Source organism: Pteropus medius, unplaced genomic scaffold, assembly GCF_902729225.1.
Source record: "Pteropus medius unplaced genomic scaffold, Ma_sr-lr_union100, whole genome shotgun sequence".
NCBI lineage: Eukaryota > Metazoa > Chordata > Mammalia > Chiroptera > Pteropodidae > Pteropus > Pteropus medius.
The window spans coordinates 861,637-876,815 of record NW_024342644.1 but is presented as its reverse complement, the minus strand read 5'-3'; positions in this window follow the sequence as shown (position 1 = coordinate 876,815).

Here is a 15,179-nt window from a genome sequence, read left to right as displayed (position 1 = left end):
AAGCACAATGGCCATTACATTGAACTTGTTAGGGCAACTGAGGTCATTACGTCATGTACAAAATAGGGATGGTGACTAAATTGTCATTCCATAGTATTTATTTTAAAAGAACTGCAGGAAAATTGAAAGAAATTTTGTGATGATTCACTTGGTCATAAGTAAAGACATATTAATTTTTACTTGCAAATATCTAATTCTCTTAAATAATTTCAGAATAAAATGTAACCATTGCGGTGAAAAATGTCCCTCTAAAACATAATTATTATTATGATTTAGATATTAATCATGATGAAGATTGTGAATTATCATATTAATTTAGTCAGTTTATTGACTGTTCTGTTTCTAGGTCTCCATATTTTTTAGATATTTTAATGGTAAAAATTAATTTATGAAAATTAATTTACATCTAAATTAATGTAAATAAATTAAGATTAATAAGTTTTCAAGGGGAGATATAAAGATTCATTATATGCTCTGTACTAATAGATACTTAGATTTTTTTCTCCTTTTCCTCTCCTCCAATTCCTCTACTTCTTTCTTTTGCTATTCACTACAAGTAATCTTTTCTTTCTTCCTTTTCCCATGCAGTCTTTGGTGCTGGTTTTGTCAGGCCTTCAGAAATCATTTCAAAGTCTTTTCTTGCTTATTTTTGGATACAGAGTTTCACCCGAAGGGAATTCATTTCCTGACCTCTTCTGGCTCCTAATAACTAACACACTCACTGTAACCCACATCCATCCAATTGCAATTTATCCATAATCCTTGGAAATTAGTTAAAATTACTTAAAAATATTTATCTTCTATTTACATGGGAATAGAAACCTAGATTCATTTCCTGGCATTTCCTTTTTCAGGTTAAACTGAACAAATTCTGTGCTTCAAGCTTGAAGGGACTTGCAATAGATAATTTTCTGACTTTTCTAACCAGATATCCATGTTAAGGTACATAATAATTATTCATTTGCGTATGCATGTAGTTAGAAGAATCTTTTACTTCTCAGTAAAGCAATTAGCAGTAACATTAAATCCAAAGGTCTTTTTTATTTTCGTTTTTTAATAACGAGCATTTTTACCATGCTCTTTCTGGTTGAAACTGTATTCAGAGCTCTGCAATTTATGTTTTAGCCTCTATAATGCTAGCAAGATATTAATATATGCATGAAGAGTTGCAGTGAACGTAATTACAGTGGCAAAGTGATAAACACATAGCTATTTTGCCTGGTAATATTATGTATTTAACAGGTTTATTTGTTCAACAGTTCTAACTTTAATTATATTTTGCCATTTGGGATTTTTAGACATATAACAATCATAGCTCTTCGCTGGCTATTAGTCTAGGAAGATTGCATTCATTATAATAATAATCCATATTTATTTATTTAATTTTTTTTCTTAATGCCTTACAAGTAAACTGAGAAAAAAATGATACCTTTCTTTGCTGCTAGTATTATGTGACTCATTCGGATGCTAAAGAAATCACTTCCCATTCGAATGTAGCAGTGAAAGATGTTAAACAGGGCTTTGGCCCCAGGCCCTCAGGGTGACTGTGACTGTGCTGAGTTCTAGCACACGAACTTGGATTTAGGTGTTAATCCTCAAGACCCTTGTTCCAGATCGCGTGCGGAGAATCTCCAGTGCTTTGGGGAGCAGACTAACAAAAAATGAACAGGCAACATGTACTGAAGCTGATAAATGGATACAGAGGGCCAGCCTTCATAAAAGCCAGGCGTCATCCTTTTGTGTTTAACCATAGCCAAATGATCTCTCTGAAATGCTGCCCTGTCAAGCAGTGAAGAGAAGATTTGGGTAAACCCCAAGGAGGTGAGTTTGTAAGGATGTAATGAATTCATGTTACGTCAGTAAAGATTTGAGAAAATGTACTGATTGATCTTTTGCAAATGGACTATTATATGATGAGCTTGTTATTTTGGTGCTTATGCAGAATTCAGTGAAGGCTTCAGGACCAAAAGCCTTTCTCTGCCTCCCATCACCAGATGCCTATTCAGAAATCAACCTCTGCAATACTCTTTTAGCTAAGCCAAATTATTTCCGCAGTAAATTCTTTTGATAAAAGCAGATTTTTTTTCCTCCACATCTGGCCTAAAGACACATTTTATTTGGCTTATATAGTGTTGTTGTTGGAAATATAACGTACATACAGTCAAGTGGAAAGATCTTAACTGTACAATGTGACGAATTGCTCTTATAAGGGTACCCATGTTACCCCTGTTAGATCAGGATGTGGAACATTGATGGCACCCCAGAGCTCATATGTACCCCTCCCAGTACTTCTTCCCACAGAGTAACTTTCATAGAGTTAGTTATTTATTGAATTTTTGATAAAAGCAGACTTAAGGTTAAAAAGATAGTGACATTTTTCTGATAAGATACTGTTATTTATTTTATTATTTGGGCATCAAACTTTTTAAATACAGCTGTTTGTCCTTGATAAATAAAATTACAAAGCACAGTGCAGTAGAAGAAGCAAAACTTCTTCCCCATTCATTCATTAAAGAAACATTCATTTTAATATGTAAAATGTGTTCTTTGCCGGAAATAGAAAGATTAAAAAACAAAAAGCAGAAAATATACCACAGAACCTACCCTAAACAGGTTTATAGTTATGCCCCTTTGGGCTATTATTTTAACTATGGTTGCAAATATGCGTATGTGTATTTGCACACACATACATTCATATACACGCATACACATGCAGCTTTTAAAAATTTTATTCCTTTTCCCTCCATACATAAAACTGAATAAAGATCAAATGATACGATCATCATGTTGAATGAACCAGATTAGTGGCCTTCATATCTTCCTCCCAACCATGTGAAGGGTTAAAAGCAAGCATGTGTAGCTCCTGGTAGATTTACTTTGTTGTCTGTGGTTTGCATCCTGTTGCCTTGTGATTGGCTTCTGCCTTTTTCCCTAACCTCTTATCTTGGTGCTTCATTTGGAACATCTGCTTGGTTGTTGATAACCCCTTTCCTAGAAAGTGTTTTCATTTTCTCTTGGTCCACACTCTGAAGCTCATGGTCCACCTCTTCAGATGTCTCTGGCTGCTGGTAACCTTTTCTGGATTGCGCCCCTGCCGTTACTTAAACAGAAGTAGAGTTCTGATGGCAGACTTTTTCTCTAAGTAACAAGATTCTTTTGGCATAAATATTTGCATTTACAATCAATTTTCCAGTTGCCATGGTTCCATCAGAAAATGTAATTTTTTCCTTGGAAATTCTATTTCTTTGGAAATTTACTGGGAGTTCTACTGGAGAATTTCTTTCTGATTTAACAGATTGGAAAGTCAATATTTTTAGTGTATTTTTTTCCACTGAAATGTTTTTTATATATATTTCTTTGAATTAGGGTGCTTTGTAGTGGAACTCCTGGTTGTAAGAACATGGGTCTTTAATGTGACCGGCAATCCCCAATTCTAAAACACACACACTTCTGCACACTCCTATTATATCTTTGTTTTTTGCAACTGTTGTTTAGCCATTAATTATTTTTGCAATGTTTAAAGTGAAGATAGGAACCCACCATGAACTTGTTAAGTTTTCCACCTTCACAAATTTAACTTTGGTTTGAAAGGTAATGCAACTGATGAAGCAATCACTTAGTATCATAAATTATAGATATCTGCCATGTATTACAAAGAAAGAAACAGTAAAATATCATGGGAATATGTGTATATAGATACATATATATGTACATACATATATACACACATATATACACATATACACACACACATATTTCTGACACAAAAAGAAAAACACCACATTTTGGACTCCAGTGTGTTTATTCAACCATAGCTTTGATATTTTTTTTCTTGTTTGTGCCAGTTTGAACATTTGGTTCTATATTTCATAACGCTGCACAATTAGCAGGATATTTATTTACAGCATAGAGGAAATTGAAGTTTATTCCTTATACACGCAAGAACACTGTTCCCATTTAATCATATAAAGATAGAAAGAGTAATCCAAGAGAAACAATTGATTTTTCCTTCCTTGTTCTTATGCATTTTCTGAAGTTTTAAGATATGATCTACTTTAGCCTGTGGCACAAATTTTGGACGTTTTAACATTCTAAATAATATATTACAGGTCAGTGTGCAAAATGATGACTGCTTTCTTGGTAGCACTATGTTTGGTCATCACTGACATTATAGAATGCTTTTCCTCCATTGTGGTAGGTGCATCTTGTGTGGGGTGCACCTTGCAGTGTATAAAAAAATACCATGCTAATCATTTACTCATTTTAACATTGAACCATTTTTTGAAAATAGGTATTTTTATAAGAAATGGAATAGAACTTCAAAACTTAGTTAAGTAATTCAAAATAGTTCTTTAGGAAAAATAACTTTTGGTGAAAAGTCCCTTTTTGCTTAACTTTATAAAGTAATTGCTTCTGGCATTGGGTTTGCTATTTTGCAGAGTATAACACAGCAGTAAATGTTGCCTTCATGTGTTCTTATAATGTTTTAAAAGTTGGTCGTCTTTCTCTCAGAAATGTATTTTGGATTTAATAATTTCAAATTGCTGCTTGATACACATAATAAACAGGTCTTTGACATTCTCTCCTCTATAATTTAGTTGTTTGAGCAGTTATTCCTCTCAAATTTGTTTTGCAAATTTATGACTTCTTATAGGTTTTATTTTTTCAACACTTTGATACACTAAAAATAAGTTGATGTTTTCCCATGACATTTGCTAGAGTAAAATAAAGTTAATTGTTGCTCGCTCGTATTCCCCTTTCAATATGTCTGTCTATGTGTCTCCATTTTTCGGTATGTTAAAATACACCTAAAAAAATTGTAACCAAAACTTTCTTTTGAGCATTCCTGACATGCTGATATGTGAGACTATTATCAATTTAAACTGCTTTTCTTTTAAAGTCATATGTGGCAGTTTAAAATAATAAACATATGTACAATTAACATTTTTCTTTAAAATTAAAATTAGCGAAAGTGCACATGAGCAAAAATGGAAAGAAAAGGAACAAAAAATGCAATAATTTCTCCTTAAATTATTCTTTGGTATTAATGGCATGTTAAAAAAAAGTTAAGGGAAGCCAGTTTTGCCTATTATATATTTCAGTCTGTGAAGTACCCTGAAAGCTGCCATTTAATTTTCTGATTAGGTGTAGGGTGGATAAAGGACTATGCACTTGGACCACCACTGACCATGGAACATTGAAGTAAAAATAGAAAAAGAGAGGTAATGAAGAGATATGTTGCCTTATTCTGTACCCTCTACAAGTGGTGTTTGGACTCATGAAAGAAAACTGCCATACGCATGCCGTGTGTAAATAAAAAACTTAAATCTATAAAACTGAGGGAAAGCCCTTATAGCAAATAATGGAGTGTCATCATTTTTCTGCTTTGCACAGTCTGACATAAGTATATTTCTGGATAAAGTGAGCATGAACAAAGACTGCAATACAAATTCCATAAAAGACTGCAGAGTGTATAAAGTTCATGACCAATAACAAACAAATGAAAATCTTTAGTTTTGCGCTCAGACAATTTTTATCATTTTAGCTAAATACAGCTTAGTTTGCACTCAAAGATTTTGCATGTCCTAATTAAAATTAGAAACAGCATGAAAACTACAGCAATTCCTACAGAATAATATAATATAAACTTCTCTCCTTGATAACCAATTGATATGGTATACTATCAAAATGAAAAATAATATTTTACAAGATTTTGCTGGATGAAATTTGAATAGGTAGCTGACTTCAAAGTTTTGTCTAACAGAGGAAAAAAGTTGTATCCAACAGAACAAATAGCCCAATTCATGCCTGTGAATAAAATGAAGTTTGCTAGCTTATTGTTGTAAAGACCTTCCAATAAGTTAATGAAAAACTGGCTATGCCTAGAATCTAGCACATTTTAATGATATAGTTATTATTAACTTATTAATACATGTCATATATTTATTCATATATTTTATCTTAAACACAATTGCCAGCCTTATTATTCTCAGATAAAACAATTAACATATTGTTTGGATTTTGAGAAAGCAACATGGCATTGTCCAGAACTAAAACAATTTTGAAAATCATAAACAGATTTTATCAAAAGTTATCCCTGCAACAATCTCAAAAACATATGTATACTTCATTAATTACTCTATGCCCTTAAGTTCCAAAAAAATAACACAAATTTATATTGTAGAATTTAAAAAAATACACTTTCATTTTAGAAATTACTTTAAAAAATTTGAGTACCTATTTAAAGTAATATATTCTCAGAAATTTATACTTTTTAAAAAGATAAAAGGTCACTGACTTAACCGTTTTTAATTATTCTTATGACTGCTTGGAAATTAACCCATATGATTTTTCACCTTACCACTTGGTGTTTAGGAATTAAATTATGGGAATAATTATGAGAGAAATCAAATATAGATGGACTTTTGAGAGCAGTAACCAAGGGGTTTATATAGATTGAAAAAAGGTTAAGGAAGGTCTTCTGAATCTCTATAAAAGATCTCAATGCTCTCCTGTTTCCTGTTTCCTATGTAGGGCTGGGGACAAGGTTCTTGGGTCAGTGGCTTGTGTCCATAGTAGTTTGTATGTCCAGATCCATTAAACATGACTTAGTCTGGAATGTAGGTGGTTACGTAGACAGTGTACATAAAGACATGCAGGAGGTGGGAGGGTTAGGATCTGATGAGAGATGATCAGGATTTTGAACCACCATCTCCAAAATCCCTGGCTTTGCATCGTAAGAGCTGTCGATGACACACAAATAAATGGAAATGGTCTCTGGAAATAAGACCCTAAACTTGAGTCTTATCTTTAGAGATTCTGCAACTTTGGGCAAGGCACTTAACTACTCTGAATCTGGTTTTACTCATCTTTAAAACAGGAATAAAATGGTCTTGCCTCTTAGGGTTATTGTAAAAGTAAAATGAAGTTATATTTATAAATGTTTAGCTCCGTGTCTTTTATAGACTAAGGACTCAATAAATGATAGCTACTACATTATAACTACCTATTATATTTGCCCACATAGACTATATAAAACATTTATATATTTATTTAGAGATATGTACATCCAAGACTTAGCTCAACATGATTTGATTTTATGTGATTATTAGATGCTAGCACATTTATTATTGAGGGCTCAGCCGATAAATACCACCCCATTGACCCTTAGGAAAACTTTATAAAAATCACACATGGCTGAACTTTAGAGAAACATAACCAACAACATACCTTACCATTATATATAAAATCTTGTTATTAGATATTAAGAAAGAAGGAATGATGCTGGCATTGAAGCTTTAAGTGTAAGTTTGATATTATATATGTTAGAGGACTCCTTTTAGGTGTGTGTGATTAAGGAAATGGTACAATAATACAGGGTTTGAGGAAGTCATCCCTGAGTATTGTTTGATGCTCAGCAGAATCCAGGAGAGCAGAGTAAGAAACTCAAATTCTCTGAAAAGTTTCCACAAAGATAATATAGACCTACCTTCTGATATAATAGACCAAATTTTATTTTGTTCTAGGTCATTACTTGGTCAATTTTGGCACTCAGGAATTTGACTCATATGGGTAATGGCCTCTTATAGATAATACATATTTGTAATGTGAATCCTTAACATCTTTCTGCATACTATGGGTGGTCCCAGAAAAAGTCACTAATTACCACTAATTTCCTAAGATATTTCATATTCAGTAAACACAAAACTTTTTTTTTTTTTTTGAGAAACTTGTTATTTAGAATACGTACATTTTGCCAATGAAAGAACCAAGGAACCAAAACATCTACTCAAATTTTTAAAACAAATCATTGTAAAACCAAGACTCACAACTTCTGAATCATTGCTTTCAGTCGCACTCTGCTCACTTTAGCCACGCAGACCTTTTTGGACAAAATGGAGCATACCTATATTTATAATCCAAAACACAAGTTTTTCAAAACTTCAAATTGAGTTTGATTTACCTGTTTGTTTCCCAAAATTGCTTATTAAAGCAGTTTCTGAATATGACCAAGATTGAGAACATTAAGTATTGAAGTAGTACCACATGCCATTTTCACCCAACTTAGAGCAGAAAAATGTGGGCATGGATGCAAAACTCTTGTTGGACAGTTTCCCAGTGGCTTCCAAAGAGAGTAGATAAGCAATGTATGAATACCCAAACATTTTTTTAATCTTCACTAAATTCTTACACAAACTAAAAATTCTGTCCACCACTCATTTATCCACACAGTATATTTGGAAACAATAAAGAAAAATCAGTGAGGCACTGAGTTGGCAGGAAAGTGGAACCTGGATCCAATGTTTGGCTTTGAAAAGCATGGCTATAGTTGTGCTGCTGAAACATTCCACTGAGAAAGGAAATCTGGTGATAAGCCAGGAGAACGTGCTGCGTTTGCTGTCTGTGGAAGTGGTAGGACCCAGTTTGTGGAAGAGAATCCCCAGTAACATACTATTACCCACCTTGAACTCAGTCTTCTGACCTGGCAAAATGGATATCACACAATTATAAAGGTGCTACAATCCAAGATTTACTTTAGGTATTCCATAATACGTAGGTACCTGCCAATACCATTTGGAATGACTAGTAAGCCCGCACTAGCAGAAAAAGGTAAATAAAGTGATAGTGTAAAATCTAGAGTAGGTTTTTATTGAATTCCCAAGTATTCTGAGGGTAGGAGGTGGCGGAAATCTTAGCATTGGAAGCAAATATAAGAGATTATCCATTTACATAGTTCCTTTGTTCATTAGATAAAATAAAAATTATTTTTGATGTCTAAGTGTCTTAAAGAAAAAGGAGATTCTATAACCTTAGATAGTACTTTACCCAAAGGCAATGGGCTGAACTAGTTCTAGACTAGAGTTTTCTTTGTGTGTGTGTGTTTTTTTTTTAATTATAGAATTATATGAACCAATCAATAAAATCTGTTTGTTAAGTTACACATATAATAATCTGAATATTCAGGTCTAAAATTTTTATTGTTAACTATATTTATTGATTGCCACATATATACAATATTCTACCTTGATTTTATTTTTCTTTTAAAAATGTCACATTAGACACTTTGCAATAAAGATTGCAATATGATTACTATTTATAGATTTTTAGATTAATAGAATGGATATTGACATGCTTGGTTGGTTGTTATTGACCTAATTTTGAAAGAGCAAATCCTGTTTATTTTATTCCATATTCTTTATTATAGTTATGCTATATTACCCAGAGTATAACTTTTTTGGATATGTTCTTCCACTCTTTGCATGTTGTCACTTATCTGACCTCAAGTGGACATATTGGACATAGAGAATTCTAAAGGACTATTTTAAGATTGCTTTAGAATCAAATGGATAATGTTGATATAGCTAAATGGAAAACTTATTTTTTAAAGTATTGGTCAATTAATATACCATTGATTTTTCTTAGGTGTTAGAATGACTATAACTATATTTGTAACTTTCTGCTTTCTTCTGCACTCATACAAAGTGGAATTTTCCTAGTTTTATAGATAGACAAATGAATTTTAAAATTTATATAACAATTATTTATTGAAGAAACACCAGTGCCAGTTTATAAAATAGAGAGCACCCATGCTTTCATGTAGATTATATTTCAGTAGGAAAGGAAGAAAATAAATGTCATGGATATAGTAATTTCATATCCAGATAACTCTAAAGGAGGTAAAATAAGGTAATGTTTTAGAGATTGAGTGGGTAGTAGGAAAATCTTTTATAAAAAGTGAAAGAAGGCTTTTTTGAGGTTATTGCATTTAAACTGAGACTTGAATGATGAGGAGAAACCAACGGTCAAAGATATTTGGAATTAACACTGTGGTATCTGAGACTGTAATGTGTTTCACAGATATAAAAAGTAGGAACATTTTAATAAAACACCTTGCCCAGAGCTAAAGTTTTTGTGAATCACAATAGCACCTCTTGTCTACTTCCTGGATCAAAATCTGACTTTCTGATGTCCTAGAGAATGGGTTTGTGTAACTGTCAAGCATTCAGTCTAACTTCCAGATCACTGTGGCAGGGACTATGAGATACATACTAAAACCACTTCTCTTATTCCTGGGTAAAAAATAGATTATATTTTTCTACTTTTTCTGCAGTGAGATGTTGCCATGTGACTAGTTTGCTGCTAAGAGAATGTGAATGGAGTTATGGGGGCCATATGTAATTCTCCCTCTTTTTTTCCCTACCTGTTGTCAGAATTTATAGATCTTCAAGGACCTAAAAGAGGGTGGGTCCAAGTAGACAGTGCCTGGATACTTTATTAGTCATGTGCAAGGTGATTTGCTATTCGGAAATATTTATTGCTGACTATACAAGAACAAATAATCAAATTCCCTTTGGTTAAGCCACTAAATATCTGTTAAAGCAGGGGGTGTAATACTAACTAAGCTAATATAGCTACTACATTTTCTTCTTTTATATACGCACTCTGTTTTCACTTCTATTCTTACTAAATATCCTATAATACTGTCTCTAAAGTACATTCTGCTGCCCAAATGTCTCTGTATCTCCCCAATTCAGAATTAATAAATAGCAGATATCAGAGAGAGAGTATCCACAAACTTAGGGACTGTTGGCGAATGTCCACAGTCTCAGGGTGTGAGGAGAGAGCCGAGGCAGAGATTCCACAGGCTGTGATACTTTGTTTCCTACATAGTTCAAAACACACGTTGGACCAACTGCTAGTAAATCCTCTAGAAGCTAAAGTGACAGGCTCTGTGCTAGTGTAAGGACTTAAGGTGTGCCTGATTCAGTACCTTGAGAATAAGAGAGAATGTAAGGTACATGTTGCTCAAGTTGAAAACTTTCTGATGTAAAATATAAATAAATTTAATTTAAAAAAATATCGCACTCTCATTCTCTTTCTTACATATGTACTCTCTCTCCTTTTCATACATGCGCAAAGGCTCTCTCCTTTGTTAGTGTCCCTCTATTTGTATTCAAATGACAAGTGATTTAATGCTTACTATAAAAGACTTTACAACTTCCATGGTGAATGGTGGGAAATTACATTGAGAGTGCTAATAAACTATCTTCAAGAATGAAACAAAAAGAAAGGGATTTAAAGTTCAATTGCAGACACAGGAGTAAGACATCATAGAAGAGCTTCATATTCCTGTTTTGCACAGCACAGAGAAGGAACCACTTTCTTCCTTAGAGACCTTGCAATTTTCATCTCCTGGTTTAGAGCTCTGAAGGACTTTAGAGATACCAAGTACCAGTTATGACTCTTTAACATAGAGGTTCGAAAACTGGGGCTGAGAATTTAGGGAAGAGAATGGGCTTTGAAGCCTGCCAGGTTAGAGTTGGAAACTTAATTCTCCTACTTTGTATTTCTGTGTTTAGGTCTTGGTTTTTTTAACGGTAGTAACATGGTTTATCAGTCAAGTTTTGTTGCATTATAACCTATGTCAGTGCTTGGCAAATAACGAAAAACAATTAAAATGAAAATAATAAGTGAATAAGTAAAATAATGAGACCTATTGAGTGCTTATTGTATATCAAGCACTATTTTAAGTGTTAAATTTGTTAACTTCATTTAATCTTCACAACAATTGTTGGTAGGAAACTTTATTATTACCTCCGTTTTATAAAAGAGAAAATGAAAAAATGGATTATATAACTTGCCCAAGATGAGATTCTAAATAAATATCAGTTTCTGGTAATTTCCTAGAAATATATATTGTTTTTGTGACTCTGTCCTGTTCCCTCTCCTTTCACCATAAATACACTGCCTGTGTAAAGTTTAGGTTGAAAATCTTGAGTGCCCAATATCTGTCAGAAAGAAGAATCAGATAAAAACAATCAATTTTAGTATAGCTAGTCCGTCAAAAGAATAAAGAATATGAAATCAAAGAGCTAAATAAATGGAGAAATATACCATGCTCATGGACTAGAAGACTCAACATGGTATAGATATCAGTTCTTCTTAGCATGAATTATAAGTTAACATAATTTCTACTACTATCCTTGCAAGGTTGTTGTGGACAACCTTCTATATAAAGTTATTCTTAAACTTTATATAGAAAAGCATAGAACCCAGAAGAGCTAACATTATTTTGAAAAAGAAGAATAAAGTGAGATGGATCACCTATTCAATGTTAAGGCTTACTATATAACTAAAGTAATAAAGACAATGCAGTATTGGTAGAGGGATAGACCTGTCTACCAATGAAACTAGAGAATCCAGAAATAGACACCCCAAAATTGTACTCAGCTGATTTTTTTACAAAAGTTCAAAAGATATTCAATGGGGGGAAAGACAGATTTTTCAACAAATATTCTAGAGCAATTAGACATCCAGAATCAAAAAACAAACAGACAAAACTTCAATCTAAACCTCATACCTTATAAATAAATAAACTCAAAATGGATCACAAGCTTAAATTTAAAATATAAAACCGTTAGAAAAAGAATTGGAGAAAATCATTGAGAACTATAGCTAAGCAGACAGTTGTTTGAATCTATAAAAAGAAAATTTGATAAATTGAATTGCATCAAAACTTAAATAGAAAAGAAAGTTTTTCATTTTAAAAGACTATGAGGAGAATGAATGGACAAGTTACATAAAATATTTGCAAACCACATATCTGACAAATGATTTACATGCAGAATATATTTTTCAAATATCTCAAAACTGAACATTAAAATAAATAATCTAATTAGAAAACACAAAATATATAGATAGATTACTTCAGTTAAGAAGATTGCACAGTTGGCAACTAAGCAGATGAAAAGATGTTAAACATCATTAATCATTAGAGAAATAGAAATTAAAACCACGAGATATTATTCACACTTAGAATGGTTAAAATCAAAACAAGTGATAAAAGCAAATACAGGTGCGGAGAACTGAATCTCTCATGACTTGCTGGTGAGAATGTAAAATGATATAGTCACTGAAAAGAGTATGGAAGTTTCTTAACAACAATATGTATGACTACCATGTGACCTAGTATTGCACTCCTGAGCATTTCTCCTAGAGAAATTAAACTCGTGTTCCTATAAAAATCCATACACAAATATTTATAGTGCCTTTATTCATAATAACCCTAAACTGGAAAGAACACAAATGTCCTGCAGTATGTGAATGGTTATATAAACTGTGGTACATTCTTACCATGGAATACTACTTAGCAATGACAAAGAATAAAATATTTATATATGAAAACACTATTTCAAGGGAATTATGCTGGGCGAAAAAAGGTGTCAAAATGACATAAAAATGACAAAATTATACAGACAGAGAACATAGTAGTGATCGTTAGTTGTTAGAGTTGGGGGATGGTGTATCATTATAAGAGGATAGAATAATGGCACTGTTTGGTAATAGAACAGTTCCATATCACAACTGCAGTGGTGGTGGTTACATGAAATCTATACATGTGATAAAATTGCATAGAGGTCCATACACATAAACACATACACACAAATGTGTTTGTGTGGAACTAGTGAAATCTGAATAAGGTCTGCAGTTAAACCATTGTCAATTTCATGGTTTTGCTATTGTTTGATTGTTATGAAAGATATTACTATGGGGGCAACTGGGTGGTGGGTACAGAGAACCTCTCTACTATTTTTGTAATGTCCTGTGAATCTATGATTATTTCAAAATAAACAGTTAAAATGTAATTTTTAAATAGATAATAAATAGAAGCATATAGAAATAAATCCAACAATAAATACACAAGTTTATACCAGTAATTGTGAAAATTTATTGATGGTCAGAAGGGAAAGCCTAAATAATAGAGAGTGTACTATATTTAAAGAGGGAAAGCTTCAATGTTACCATAAAGAAGGAATTCTCTCATAATTGATCTATAAGTTTAATGCCATTTCTATTAGATAACTAAGTCTTCATGTAATTTAATTTACTGAAAAATTCAAATAGAAAATATAAAGAGTTATTATAAAATCTGAAAACAAGACTTATTGTGATGATCATTTTTTAATATATACATATATCAAATATGTTGTACACCTGAAACTTATGTTGTACACCTGAAACTAATATAATGTTATATGTAAATTATATCTCAATATGAAAAGTTATTAAAAAGCTATAATAATTATAGCCACAGTTCAGGGATAGAAAAATATGGTAGGACAGAATAGAGAAAATAGAAAGAGAACTTAGAAACACAAGTGGTATTATCAAGTATTGGAAAAAAGATGGAATAGTCAATAAATGGTGTTAGTCCAACTGGATATTCATATGAAAAAAGACAAAATAAAGTCTCTTCCAAACACCAAACACCATTCATTAAGTAGAGTAGAAACAGAAATATGAAGAACAATGCTATAAAATCTATTACAAAAATGGTAAAAACAAAAAAATAAACAAAGAAAAAAAAACAACAACAAAATCTCATATCTGAGTTGAGAGAAATTTCCTAAAGAAACATTAAATAGTACAACTTGTGAAAGTAGACTGACATATTTGGTTACATTAGAATTTAAAATTTTTATTTGGCAAAAGATACATAAAGCAAAGTACAAATGGGAGTAAATATTACAGTACATATGAGTAAACAAACAACGGGATTAGATAAAGAAATCTTATAAATAGGAAAAAAACCCAATAGAAAAAATGGCAATTCACAATAAAAAAATCAAAATTACCAAATAAACATTTGAAAAAATAGTCAACTTTACTACTAATAACGGAAATGCAAACAAACAAAAACAGTGACACATCATTATAAACTGGCAAAACACACACTACCTACAGTAACAATATGTCTTGGTGAAGATAATAGGAATAAAGAATTCTCATATAAAAGGATGAAAATATGCACCACTTCTGAAGGTACTAATCATCTAATCTTATACAGGGGTGATGCTACCTGTTGTGCAATTCATAACAACACTGCCTGCACATTGCTGGAGGTACATAAAACCAGTACCACCATTTTGGAAAGTAATTTGGCTATATTTAAAAAGTTCAAGATACGAGGTACACATGCATACGATCATTCTATTACTAGATGTTTTCCTTCTTGAAACTCTTAACATAGGCCTAAGGAAGTCATGTAACAATGATTATTGAACTGCTGTTTGTAATAGCAAATGAACATGAAAAGAAATAATTGAACTAGCTCTATCATTGTCATCATATACAGATCTCAAAAACATAATATTGAATAAGAAAAGTTAATTGCAAAA